The 15,242-nt window shown below is 42.0% G+C and overlaps 1 pseudogene; it reads right to left on the bottom strand.

The window, feature by feature from the left end:
- Positions 1-13,473: 13,473 nt before the first annotated feature.
- On the bottom strand, positions 13,474-13,590 carry LOC126476240 (5S ribosomal RNA; annotated as a pseudogene).
- Positions 13,591-15,242: the final 1,652 nt, after the last annotated feature.

Raw genomic sequence — 15,242 nt, forward strand, 5'->3', positions numbered from 1 at the left:
GAACGTTGTCAAAAATTAATAATCTTGTCAAATAAATCAGTAATAATCCTTCCTTAATATAATTCTTCATAAATATTTAAACTTTTGTAGTATAAACTAGTTTATTATCTTCCTATATACTACATATAGACGTGAACCTGAGCATTGACAAGATAGGACTGAACATTTACAACATGATTAAACTTTCTATGACGTCATTGTTGTAGAAACATTACAAATTCTTATTTTTGCAGTTTTTAGAAGCACGATGCAACAACTCGGTTTCAGGATCTTCTGCTGCTCTCTGGCTGTCGACCCGCGACGTATAGAGGCCAGCAATTTTCTCTCTGGTCCCGGCAGTGAAGATGCTGTCCCCGTTCGTTGCGCCATCCTCTCCGTACATGAAACATAAAAATAAATACAAAACTTTAGATACTTCACAACAATTACAAATATTTCAAAAATACATAAACAAAACCCTAAATTAAATTTATATTCACCTGCGAACTGGGCTGGCACTGGTGGATGGGTGACGCTTCAATTTCGCGTCCCACTACATTAGCCAGTGTCATATGCTTGCCCTTTTTCGACTGTCTCGGGAGAGGGGGGAATTTCCTTCCCAATGGCGAAAAAGCGTCGTTATTCCAGTTTTGAAAACGGGTAAACTGCCTCTTTAGATGGACAGCTATCGTCTCGTCAGTTTAACCAATGCCCTCAGCATTGAGAGTCAAATGCTGTACTGGATCCTTGAATGCAGGGACCCTTTTGCTTCGACCCACGGTGTTTTTCGCCGAGGCCATTCTGCTGCGGATAATTCACCTCGAGTCTTCTATCCAAATGGCTTTTGCCTGGAGTAAACACCTTGTTGCACCCTTCCTCATAAAGCTTATGATACGGAATGGCGCCACCATATCCTTTGCCACCTTACATGAGAGGGGGCTCTGTGGCTCAATCCCGATTTTTATCCAGAACTCTATTTCCTATCGCTCTTTCCAGGTACAGGTTTGCGCCACCCGTTGCACCTCCCATCTGCAGGAGAATGAGGTTCCACAGGGTCCTGTTTTGAGTGTCCCTCTCTTTTCAGTGGATATCAATGGACTGATGGCGGCTGCGGGACCTACGGTTTCCCCCTCGTTGTATGATGATGATCTTTGCATTTATTTCTGTTCGTCCGCGATGTACGTTGTTGAAGGAGACTGCAGCCAGCATTACACAGAGCACAATCTTGGGCTCTTAGGGCCCTTTCACAAGAGAGGCCATTCGTCTGGATGCAGTGAGCTAGTCTTCGGCGTACAGAGCGGAAGTCCTGCTCACTGCAGCCTGTTTTCGGCTCTGAGCCGAATTCCCGTCCCCTGCAGGTGTCACTTGGAACCTAAAGAGGACTGCTGCCTGTTGGTGTGTTGTTTCTAGAACCAGTCAGTAACAAAATATTTCCTGCAGAGAAAATAGCTGTTGTTGCTGGTGTGGTTATGGAGAAACACGAAGTACAGAGAAGAAAGCAATAACTAGTTTTCGGTTAAGGTTAGGAACTTCTCACTGCCTTCATGGGACACTGCGAGCAGATCCCGATAAATTTCTCTCATATGTCATTAACTTTGTTCGATGAACTGTGTGCAACACTGAAACCATTCTTTCGGTTGGTGGATACCAACACGAGGAAGCGTATAAAAGTGGAAGAGAGTGAGTGTGTCTGCTACTCTGAGGTGGTAAGCACAAAACAAAACTTCTTTGTTGCAGAAACATGGAACATTTTATTAGAATTGTAATAGGTCATTTGTCATATACAAATGTCAATCAACATAGTAGAATCTAATGTCACTGAAGTTTTCCGGGCTGTGCTACAACTGAAGTACTGTATATATTAACGAAGCAAAAAGCGTTTTCAAAAGCTCAGAATTGACGAATTACTAGATTGGTTTTCGATTTCTGAAGCGGACCGAGAGGAACATTGTGTGTAACAACCATTTACCACGTCCAGGGATGGATGCGGGGGACTTGAGTGATTCGTTTCAAACGAGTTTGTGGGAAACTGCTGGGGTGGATAAAAAGCAACTGGGCGAGCATCACATCGTTGTCACATCTGCTGGCTGATGCTTAGTCGTTCAAATCTGTAGCTTATATTTAGCAACCACTTGCATTATTTCGCATTTTCTTGAATCTTGCTGTGTTCTCGAATAGCTTTCACGACTTTTACCACAATAGTAAAAAGAAATATCCTTATCAGATGATTCTTCAGTGTAAAACATTGTACAGTTTGTCTGTCTGATTTTGGACCTCCGTAATTCTTCTTGTTTTTGAAGAGATCTGTTCTCCCTCACTAATACTAAGTCGCAATTCATTGCTATCCCCTTCAGCTTCATCGTTTATAATCGTGTCTCCTTCACATAAATTATAATATGATCTGGGAAGAATTATGTATGTGACAGCATTAAAAAATAAATTATCTTGACTGCATTCAGTTATAGTACAGGAGTACCGTATTTTGTTTACTTACATCTTGTGTTGAATAACTGGTGATAAGTGATGGATCACTATATATATATAATATATAGTTTTGTCAGATCTTTTAATATCCCTAACGTATGATAATCAGATCCTTTCATTTCTTTGGATGTCATTCCCCAAAAATATGACAGTAGTCATTAACACATTTATGTAAAGCTGTACAGGCACTTATCACCTGGTACAATGTGTACCGAAACTGTGCGCGGAGGCCGACAAGAGGCTCACTGCAATCCGTGTGAAAGCTCGCGTGAGGCTCTGTGAAAACCGAGTAGCAGGCGATTCACTTGACAAACTAGACTGCGGCTCATTGAGCTGATGTCGAAACTCTGTGTATCCCATGTGGAAGGTCGCATAAGGTCCAATGAAACGCGAATAGCTTCAACTCTCTGCTGCCAGGACCTGCATTATGCACTTTTTGTCGTCGCCATACAGTGTATCCCCATCATAATTTTGGACCTTGATGCCAGCTCTTCAATGTGGTGGATTTTCATCTTTTTTTTAGGACTGGTCTTAATGCCTAGTTGACATGGCTTCCCAATCTTCAACTAAATCGGACATCCAGAGTGAGATTTTCACTCTGCAGCGGAGTGTGCGCTGATATGAAACTTCCTGGCAGATTAAAACTGTGTGCCCGACCGAGACTCGAACTCGGGACCTTTGCCTTTCGTGGGCAAGTGCTCTACCAACTGAGCTACCGAAGCACGACTCACGCCCAGTACTTCTTTCAGGAGTGCTAGTTCTGCAAGGTTTGCAGGAGAACTTCTGTAAAGTTTGGAAGGTAGGAGACGAGATACTGGCAGAAGTAAAGCTGTGGGTACCGGGCGTGAGTCGTGCTTCGGTAGCTCAGTTGGTAGAGCACTTGCCCGCGAAAGGCAAAGGTCCCGAGTTCGAGTCTCGGTCGGGCACACAGTTTTAATCTGCCAGGAAGTTTAAATCGGACATGTTGGTCGTTCACCAACGCTCTTCGCTGCTTCAGCAATATCAACTGGGATTCATACTGCTCAACTTTGCTATGGCTCTACGAAGTGAAATTGATCCAGTCCCATCTCGATAACAGGAGTCTCACATTTGGCTCGGCGCTTTAACGTTACAGATGCTGGACCTAATACACCATTGTGGAGTGCGACTGGCAACTGTCACCTTTCGGACTAGCCATGCGATTAGCCTCCTTGTGGAGGCAGGAGTTCCAGTGCTGCGGGTTATGCACCAACAACAGTTGGTCACTTACGCGCTACAAATCTACTGCTACTCGGTGCACCCAAATTTCTGTCTCCTCTATCCAGATACGGAGAGCTGCCTCCTGCAATGGCGGTCCCACATCTGGTCGCTTTTTTCAGAACTCCAGCACTCTCCCATCTCTTCTCTTCTGCTCACATACACCCCTCTGGTTCATCCCCTGTCTAGCTCTCTTGATCCATCACAAGGTCTGACAAACTTAGTCTCAGGTCCTCTGCCGCCAATTCTTCTCCTCCTTGGCACAGTTTGGTGTTTTGGAAGTAGCCTCTACTGATGATGGCTCGCTGGTTGCTGGTTCAAATGGTTCAAATGGCTCTGAGCACTATGGGACTTAACATCTATGGTCATCAGTCCCCTAGAACTTAGAACTACTTAAACCTAACTAACCTAAGGACAGCACACGACACCCAGTCATCACGAGGCAGAGAAAATCGCTGACCCCGCCGGGAATCGAACCCAGGAACCCGGGCGTGGGAAGCAAGAACGCTACCGCACGACCACGAGCTGCGGACATGGTTGCTGGTCACACTGGTTTTGTTTACATTCCTGTGTGATGTAATGAACGCTGCTCCTTGCCAGATGGCTGCAGTATTTTCGCTGTGGCGCTGGAAACTATCTCTCATGCTCAAGGGCATATCTGTTCCTGCACCAATGAGTCCTTCATCCATCATGGCTTGTTGAGCAGTTTACAAGCCCTTGGCCAGTGCTACCCATCCCAGCCCTTGGTCTCGACTATTCAGGATTCCCTTTTTGCCCTCAAACAATATGGAAACTCGCTCTTTTCCTGAATCCCAGGTCACGTTGTGATTCTGGGGAATGAACTGACAGGTTGGCCATCAATATCTAAGGATCTGGAATACAGAATGGCATACCCTGACTTCAACAAACAAATTATAGGCGATAAAGAAGACATTGAATTTGTGGAGGTCCTCCGTGGGGACCTCTTGCAAGGACTCAATCGTCCTTTGCCAGCTTTGCATCGGTCATATTTGGCTGACCTACGTCCTCTCTTCTGCCACAAGGACCCACCCCACTGTCATTGCGGTGTCCATTTGATGATGGTCCACAGTTCGAACTGTCCTAATCTAGCCGCCCTGTGTCACATTCTTAATCTTCATGTCTTGTTACCTCTGGTGTTACCAGATGATGCCTCAGCATTGTCGGCCCATTTAGAGGATGGCTGTCTCAGATTGGTGGTCTTCCCCAGCCCTTTGCTCTTCTTTCCTTTCTCGAGTGTTATCTCTGACTTGGTGTTCTTAATCTGTTTCCTTGCACTTCTCTCGCCCTGTCTATGTTGCTAGTCTTTACCATGCATTGCTTGCTGAGTGAGGTGCCTCTTGTGAATGGCGGTGAGTGTGGGGGTGGGAGGTGGGAGGAGTATGTCCCCCACTGCAGTTTCTACATTTGAGGGCCTCCAACGTCTCCCTGGATGGGGTATCTTGTCCACCTTTCTTCCTTTCCCTTTTCTTCTTCCTTGTTCACTTCTCTAGGCTATGTTGATCTTCGACAGACTTTAGGGTTTTATTTCCTTGGGTTTCGCGCTCAACACACTTCTTTGGTGTGTAGTTACATTGACTTGCCTGTTCCATGTAGGAGGGACTTGCTTTTGGATTTATGTGGGGGGGAGGGGAGTGGGGGAGGGAGACAGGCAGAGACAGAATGAGTTTGATAATTTCTACTGTTTTGGGGTTAACTCCAAATTCTATTAGATGTCGAATATTATTTCCTGATCGACAGAGCATAGGCTTCCTTAAAACCAACAGCAAAGGCCACCGCAAATACTTAGAAATGTAATTTTCCAGTGCTCTTTTACAGATTCACGAATTGTCACGAAATGAAATACGACAGTGTGAAAAGGTTTCCCCAAGAATTCTGAGTCCGTTGTGGCTTTCAGAAGAATGGTTCAAATGGCTCTGAGCACTAGGGGACGTAACTGCTGAGGTTATCAGTCCCTTAGAACTTAGACCTACTTAAACCTAACCAACCGAAGTACATCACACACATCCATGCCCGAGGCAGGATTCGAACCTGCGACCGTAGCAGTCACGCGGTTCCGGACTGAAGCGCCTAGAACCGCTCGGCCACCGAGGCCGGCGCTTTCAGAAGAGCCAATGGTCCCACAAAAAACCAAGGAGGTGTAAAAAGTGCAGATGGAGCTACAGACTTACTCCGTACCTTGCCTGTTACATGACCAAAAATATTAGCACACTACCGTTTACGATTATTTGACGCAGCAGTTGTCTTACATAGAAAATGTTAGTGCTTTCGTGAAAACACACCATCTGGAAGACATTTTAGGACGTTTTCCTTGCCTTAAATGCGTATTTGATCCGCTAATGCAACGAATTTCATCTCGCTAATGTAACATTCCTTTTGTTACATGCTCCGAATAATCAAGAAGAGAAGTATGTGATACGGAAAGGTTGCTAACATAATACAGCATTTTCCTTACTACGAACTGATGAAACAAGATATTCGGTCTATGTCCTCCTCCCCGTTAATGGCGAGAACATTTTTGCTATGTGTGGGCTGGTTACAATCCCTCCTTCTCACGGTGTTTACCCAGAGAGCTTTTCGAGTTGGACTGACGAGAAATCTAAAGTTAAATGACACACATAAAACCACTTTGGTAAAAGTACGCAGCACAACCGAAATACATGTTATAATATAAAACGTCGCTTGAACGAATCCACTTACGAATGAAACGTGATCCCTTTACACTTTCCAATCGGAAAAGTTAGTACATTCGTGAATGACGCAAGCTGACATTTTTTATAAAAAAAATTTCCACCAAAATCTGGAGCAACTGTAATGGTGGACGTCACAAACTTAAGTTTGTGATGTCATGACAGCTCCACTTTTTATACCTTCACGCAGAAAACGCAGAAGATGTAAAGGCCAGCAAAAGACGCCTAAAACAATGCACGACTCATCTGCTGTGAAATAAAATAAAATAAAATTAAGTCACTGACTTGAATTTCCAGTGAGAGGACACAGCTTTTCACCCTACAATAGGGATTTCGGGATTATAAACGGAAACTAAGGACACAGGACAAATTGTTTGTCCATGACGTCACAGACACGATTCTTAAGAGTTCGAAACCAGGTAAATTTCTCGTTAGAGAGACTGCTGCAACTGGAATACTTGACCTGCAAGTCTGCATACTACAGGCGGACTATAATTTCTGAAGAAACCCAAAGTACAGAAAGGCAAGAGAATGTGACAATCTCTGTTGGCACTCTTCGTACATCTTGTTTTTGATAACACAAGAACGGGTTTCATTACAGCTAAAACGATCAATTATTCGATTAGTTACCGCACATTTTTCGTCTGGGCCTGCAACGTGATACATTCGTTGCGCGAGAAAAACTAGCTTTCCATCAGAAAAGGTTCCCATTAAGTCTAGTATAATCAAGGACTTGGAAAAATTCCAGCGTTATCAGGTTGACGAGAACTAAACTTCCTACGAAGAAACTACCAATTAACGACGGCCAAGACGACGAATCGATGGACTGTCAAACACTGACTATTGCTGTAGAACGATGCATTAGTATTGTGAAACGTAGAACGGCGCGTATGTATAGCGCATGCAATCTATATTATATGCAATCAAGACAATGTTCATGAGAACAAAAAGGAGTGAGAGTTTTCAGTACATTTTATGTGTGTCTTTCTCAAAGGCATCAGTTTCCAACTTTTAATGATTAATTAGATAACCAAAATGCAACACTAGAAATTTAATGTCTTGTCGTGTAACCACATCTGCTTCATGTGGCAGAATATGAGTAAACAAGTGCATATAAAGTTGTTACACAAATTAAATAGTATTTCTCAATTTCTCACTAATTTGCCTGACTTCAGCCCTTTTAAAAATACGAGATTCACTTATTATTCGATTCCGTAAGATAAACGGCATTAATTATGTTGATAGGGATATCTCTCGTGATTGACGACGAAAAAAGTGAACAGATAAATGCCGAAAAATTCTAAAGGTGGATTTAGCTTTTGGTTGAGGTTCGGACACGAGTAATTAGGGGCGCGAACACGGCGACGCGCGCTTTTGACTATCGACCGGGCGGCTCGGAAGTGATGAGTGTCGGTCAAAGAAGGGGTGAATGGGAGGCGCGACAGGGCGCGATCCGGGGGTCGCGAGAGATCGAAGCTGCGCCGCGCGGGGTTGCGGCTCTGCGCAATCGCTCGCCACGCCGCGGCGGCCATCTTGCGATTGCTCTTTACCTGCTGTCAGCGGGCCGTGTGCAGAGCGGCTATGGAGGGGGTGGGGGCAGCGCTATCTGGCCGCCGCAGCCTCTGGTCCCGGGCGACCCGCCACACGCTCACACCGGAGCGACGCGCCACGCGCTCCCTTCAGATTACGCCACCCTTCTCGGTTTTATGACGCCAGTTAGCAGCGCCATTCAGCGCAATCTGCTTTCAAGCCTTGATTCCAGCTAAAAAATAACGCCAATAGACATAGTTGTATATGATCCTAGTAGGTCAATACGAAGATAAAAAAATAAGGATTTCAATAGTAATAGTAATTTTGGGAAGCAAGACAAATGGAATTAAGGCTTTTGTCGACGATTTTGCAGTGTTTTAGGAAAATCTGACGGAAGCTGTTGCTCACATAAATCAAGTGGAAAAAAAACAGGGAATGGGAGTGGTCTCAAAATTTCAGCTGAAAACAAAATTCATGACAAATATAAAAAATGCATAAAAATACATGAACACAAATGGATAAAACAGAGAGAGTTACTAAATTTAAATAGATCAGGAAAACTATAGGGCGGAATGGACTAGGCAAATTTGCAACAGATGTAAGAGTTAGTAAAATAGAAAGAATGTATGGTTTGAAAAACAAACGAAACAATCTAAAACAAGAAATGCATACCTGAACAAAAACAATACACTGTATCGCAGTGGTAAGATCAGAAAGTTTATACGCATGTGAATGCTTAACGATGAATTATAAGATGAACGGAACAGAGGCAATTGAAAGACAGATAATAAGAAAAGTTATGGGTACAATACAAAATACAGCAGGTTGGAAAATAACGATATGATCAGCAAATATATTGAAAAAATATCAGACAACGGTAAAACGAAGATTAACTTTCATGTGACACATCTACCGAAAGAATGAGAACAGGCTAACGAAACAAATATTCCTGTATTTCTGGAAGAATAGGTCTACAACAGCATGGATTACAGAAATGAGAAAATAAATAGGAAGAAACATCAAAGTATCGTAAAAACAGAAAAAAATCTGTTTAAGAACAAATCGTTAAATTTAGAAGGCCTTGGTGGGGGACATTGATGAAAAGCACACACTATTTCAAAAATGCACCAAATCCACAGTTTTGGAGATATGGCAATGAACTTTTGTACCACGCTTGACATGAAAGTAACACATTTACACGTAAAAACCTTTGATTATATATATTTAACTTTTTTTAATGAAATTTGAAGTTTTATTTTCAAAAAATGTGTGTACCTTTTTTTCATAAAGTATTCAAGAGACTTCGACAAAAATTTCTCTGTTTCATCTCTTTATATGTTGTAAGCTTCTGAGGTTTTTGGAATGGGTCACATAGGACAATTTTCATAATTTTTTAATTATAATTCCACAAGTACAATTTTAAATTCAGGCAAAATTCCAAGTACTTTGCCCCATATCTCAGTTTGCAATCATAATTTTAAAATTTACTCTTGAGACAATGTTTATTAGGTTTACAGACATGTGTGTACAAATTTTCATAATTCTAGCATTCATAGAATCCGAGGAAAAGGTACATAAACTTTAAAAAACAAACTTTTCAGGAAACGCAATTTAAGTTCAACCTAACTTTTTTCCTTATGTCACTTCTTCAGAAGGCACCACATTTGTCCTCTGGGTCGTCTTTCCCTTCAAGGCTTCTCTTCTGGTTTCTTGTTGTCTGTCTTCTTTCCTTTACCATGTCTTCAACTGACTTTTCAGCTGTAGAGACACGCTGTAAATCTATTTTTCTCAAGATGTCTTGAGTAAAACTTCCTATCTTGAAGCCCGTTCTTTCTAATACCTTCATCCTCCCGAAGTTCTCATCATTAAATACAATAACTGCACCATAAGTTGTAATTCTGACAACTGTAGCAGATGTAAATGTGTTTTTAGGGCATCATTTCCATATGAGTGAATTTAGAGACTCATTTGGATTTTGCCATGAACACACTTTTTGAGAAGTGCAGGATCGGCCAGAAACCTGTAAGTGGGCTTGCAAAGATCCAGGGTACAATTTGGAAGCCTCTCCTTGTGAATGTTGGGGTTGTTATCCCTCTGAGCATGGCGTGGCACGCAGGCCACGTCACACTTATAATTAATTTTCAGGCACTTCGGATGGATTTCAACACTGAAACTTTACGAACTTATTGTCCGTGAGTGGTACTAACAAATAAAAAATAAATCGAAAGTTGACATTTTTTGGTCAGTTTCATCAATGTCCCCCTGAAGGTAGAAGGAAACAGAAATAAGGAACAAGAATGACAGAAGAAAGAAAAATACGACGTGGGGCGAAGATTAAGGAGTACTGGAAAAATAGGAAGTGACGACTACAGAAGAGGAACTGAAGTTACGCAGTCTTCGTTGATCAATACGAAGGTTCAAAAACTAAAATAAAAAATGTTTCTAGATTTTTGGACGCGAGAAAACACGCTGCCAAATCTAGCCGTGGAGTAAAGCGTGCCTTCGACAAGAAAGACCTACCTTAGAATGAGGAAGGCTTCAATAAAACAACCACCACCAGCAGCTATATTTCAAAAAGACTTTCAAAAAGACTTTCAGCAGGTACAATCCTCCATGTCTATACTTCAGACGCTCCGAAAGTAAACTTCCCTGCAATAACAATAGCTCTGTCGTATCCTGGCAAATTACGAGGGTAGGTCTGAAGATGATCTAAATCAGACCGAAACCGGAAACCTCATAAAAAGAAGTTTCTTGCGGTTGGGACTGTTCATGCTCATTTTTAAGGAAAATAAACCTCTGTTCTCAAAGAGAAATGTTCCAAGCTATTTTGTCAGCTGGCCACTGCTTTTTGGGATTCCTATGGAATAGGCCTTGTAGATTACTTAGAAAGTTGGATTGGTAAATGTGGCTTCATAATTACACAAGATACAAGGTACATCTGGAGTATCATATCTTAAAGCCCATGCACAGACGATTCTCACAATCGTTTCCATGCAGCTCTTGTTAGAGATATACGTGATATGGATGAAGCCTATGTCGATGGACGTAGGACATTTGCCTGGTCCATGCCACTTCCTCGTACGATTGCACCTAGTGATGGGCCAATCGACGGTTTTAACAATCCATTGGTCAGTCAAATGTTTTTTAGTTCAGTCGATTTTTTTCAGTCGAATGAAACAACCAAATGAAACTAGTCTCAGTGGCCATGCCTGTTACATGAACATATTGAGAGGTTCTAATTAAATACTTTTCAGACTTTTCGGCTATACATGAAACATGACTAGGGCTGACAACTTTTTAGGGGCAAATAAAGTGTCTCCAATTTCAAGAAGATATTAATAAAAGGTACATTTCTAAAAATAAAGTATATTCATGATGTATGTATTTACTTACTGAAGTACGAATTTTCGAACTTGTGGCATTAAATATAAAGTTTTGGTTGCTTTTAAAAGTTTAATGTCTGGTGCTGCACTGTAAATTTGTGTATACATAAATGAGCAGTAACTTCTTAACACATTTTTATAAGGTCTGTTTCTTGTCTTTTTTTTCAGTACAAATTTTGCCATTGATTTTAAACTAGTTTCGAAATAAGCTAGAGACTTGAAACTTTCAACTTAACTCAGAACTGGATGACAATGCGATATTAACTTCTTTTCCTGGTGTGTGAGGGGGAGAGTAGGTACTTGGTCTACAATTGCTATTTCCCTGTTTCTTTTTTCCAGTCAGAATGTTTCGCACTTAAGAACGATTGTCTCTAAGCTTCCCAGTTAACTCGAATCTCTCTAGTTTTTACACTGGAGGTCTTCTCGCGAGATATGACTGTGAGGAAGCAATATAGTGGTTGACTCCTTTGAGGAGAAATAGAAAAAAACTGAAGTTTACAACATATCCTATTGTAATCTCATCAAAATGTTTGAAATGAACTAAAAATTTCACGCACTAAAGACCAAAAAGCAGAAAATAATTATTTAAATAGAAAAACTTTCATATAACACGGTTTTAAAACGGACTAATTAATATTAATTTCTCCTAACCCCATACAGATACCTAAGCCTTACAGATAGTCCTGAAAATTTATACTTGTGAATTTTTAATCGCTGTGACACAACCTGTAAAACTGAATACATGGGGTGTACTTATGTAGCTGATGACGTATTTTTCTGTACAAAATTTTTCCTTTCACTCAAATGATTTTGCTTTTGTGAACATCATCACACATTGCCTATAAAACTAAATGCAAACTGTCACTAAAACGAGGCAACGCTCCTTTCTTCTTCATATATCCTTTACGGAACCATTGAGCTCACCTTTGCGCCCCCAACTATGGCTGCAAAAGTCCGAATTTTCCCGAGTTGGCCCTAGTTTTGAGGGCGTACAGAGGCGTGCTGGAGCCATTTTTATAAAACTGCCCGGGACAAACCATGAGAGTGCCTGTGGAAACTCGATTGATTGGAAATACATTGTAATAATACTTAGTCAAAATCCATTAAATGACGACCTAACTATAGATAATTTCTTAGCTCTAGTCTATCAAAAACTCAGCGGCAAGCACGCTTAACCGCTCTCCTATACGCACACAGTGTGTTCCAAAATTGTCTTTACAACTTTGATCACGTATATGTTAGAAACGGGAACACGTAGAAAGGTGCGCTTTACGGCATAATGTTCACTCTCACCTAAACCTGTTTTTTTTCTCTTATTTTCCCATGTTAGTTTCTGACTGACAACGCTCCAGCAGTTGGCACAGTGTGTGGAATGGTTTGTACAGACCCGATATGACACCCAGATCCTGCGCAATTCCCATAACATTTTTTCTTCGGGCGGGATTTGCACGAGCTGTGAGCTAGCATCAGAGCAGCAATAGCACACTTTAATGAAAACGCCCTAGAAAGGACATGGAAGTGGAATGTCACATCGATAAACTGTGCGCTACAGACGACGCTCGCATGTAGGCTGACCAGACCATACGTCCCTCGTCCCCCATTTTTTTCGTGACAGTCAAGTTTTTTCTAGCTCTGTCCCGAATATTTTCGAAAGTAATTCGGAACACCTGTTTTTAACAATTATGAAACTATTTATCCCGAACTGTGTGTTCATTTCACCTGTATTGGTATGCTGCTACTGAAAGGGTATTTTCCAAATGACATGGAGCAGTGACAAAACAGGTTTGTTGTAGAAACTACGAAAGCAATGTTAGCGATTAGAGTGAATTATTATGAAACTTGAGTTGAATGTTTTCATCAGGCTGTTCAAGAATACAGACATACCGAAGAAAATGTACACCACTGATAAATACTGTATGCCTGCTCGTACTCCTTCATCTTAGAAAAAAAAGCACTCCGTCTTCAGGCCACAAGTGGCCCATCGCGACCATCCGACTGCCGTGTCATCCTCAGATGAGGATGCGGGTAGGAGGGGCGTGTGGTCAGCGCACCGCTCTCCCGGTCGTTACGATGGTTTTCTGTGACCGGAGCCGCTGCTATTCGGTCGAGTAGCTCCTCAATTGGCATCACGAGGCTGAGTGCACCCCAAAAAACGGCAACAGCACATGGTGGCCCAGATGGTCACCCATCCAAGTGCCGGCCACACCCGACAGCGCTTAACTTTGGTGATCTGATGGAACCGGTGTATCCACTGCGGCAAGGCCGTTGCCCTTTCATCTTAGAAGGTACTAGTAAAATATAAATTGATGCACTTTTTGTTTCCATTTATGAGGTTCATTTCAGACTTTTTGTAATATCAATTTCTTTTAATGTGTCCCGAATTCGGCTGTAGAAAATACGCTCACCTTAACACACTGAACCCTGTTAAGCAGCTACTAGAACCTTAGATGCATATGAACATTGTGCTGCAAACCGCGCTTTTCTATCCCCATTTCTGAAATACATGTGATCAAAGTTGTAAAGACAATTTTGGAGCATCCTGTATTTTCCTTACTTCTTTATTGAGACAATGAGAAGGCGCCGACAATGGACGATCGCATACACCGCGACGCCGTTCGCCTGCCAGATAACTGAATGTCTTAAATGTCATTTGCCTCCTGCTCACTGAGCTGTATAGAACTGATTTCATTTACGTTCATTTTCCTTACTGCAAATTAGGGCTACGTCTGAATGTGAACGTCTCTATAATGCGCTTTCACAAATCCTTATTGCTCTCGTACGTAATTTATATCTGCTGATCGGTAGGAGGCGCGCGACCGCACGCATTATTAGCACTGAAACGCAAGTGAGGAAACTGCTTCGCTCATGTCCTCGCTCCCCACAGAAGATCGTGGCCTTCGGCCAACTTACCGTCTACAGACTGTTCGCGTCAGAGGAAAATAATCCGATTTGAGTCACATATCTGGGGTTTTAGAAGTTTTTATCCCGGGCCGACGATTTGAGTGATGGCAGGTCCACCTCAGTGATACGTCAGGTTAATTAGTTACGCAGTGCGAGGTGCCGGGGCTAGCAGTGTATTTAACACTAAATTCTTCTCGAATCTTTATATGGAAATGATGCTCTAAGCCCCCCCCCCCTTTTCTAACTCCTACTTTTGCTGTTGCACATGGATTAAGAAGAAACGCGAACTGACTGTAATCGACCCTGCAAGTGGAGTGGAAGAGTTCGGCACCTGCAATAATTTAATTTTATAGACATTAATTAAATAAAGGAAAGTTTCAGTAACGTAGTGAGAAATGAAAGGTTTGCTCTACCGATTAACAGAATGAAAGTTCTGTCCAAAATAACAATTTGATTTATTATGACTAAACTCAAAATAATAAACAAAACACATGAAACATTTACAATACATCATATTGGATACTCAAATAAATACTGTGAAGGTAAAGTTGTCCATAAACTAGATTGTGATATTTATGACGAAGTGGTATGTGGAGCCAATTCCTTGCAACTCAAATCTTAAGAGAAACACACAGCCAATCTAACATTAATTGCTGCTACAGTAGTGAGAACTCAGACAATGAACACCCAAGACAGAACAATGTTAGAAAAGACGAACAGGCGCGCTCTGCTGAGCTCTGATTATCACCTAGCAAAATTCCCTAAGCTGCCAGTGCTGCGGACATACATTACCAAGCTGTCTTCTTAACTGCAAGAACACGATCTGGCGTACCGGAAGCGATGGCTGGTTGCTTCGACGTCCCGTCGTGGTGATGATAATGTCGCGAGTATAGCCCGAAACAAATTATTCTGATCTGGTTGTTCCAGACTAAAGACTTCCTATCAGTACAAATGCGCCTCTGAGGGAGACGAAAAGGCTCGCCACACAATCACTGACAGTACAGTGATTGATTTTAACAAG

Source organism: Schistocerca serialis, chromosome 4, assembly GCF_023864345.2.
Source record: "Schistocerca serialis cubense isolate TAMUIC-IGC-003099 chromosome 4, iqSchSeri2.2, whole genome shotgun sequence".
Lineage (NCBI taxonomy): Eukaryota > Metazoa > Arthropoda > Insecta > Orthoptera > Acrididae > Schistocerca > Schistocerca serialis.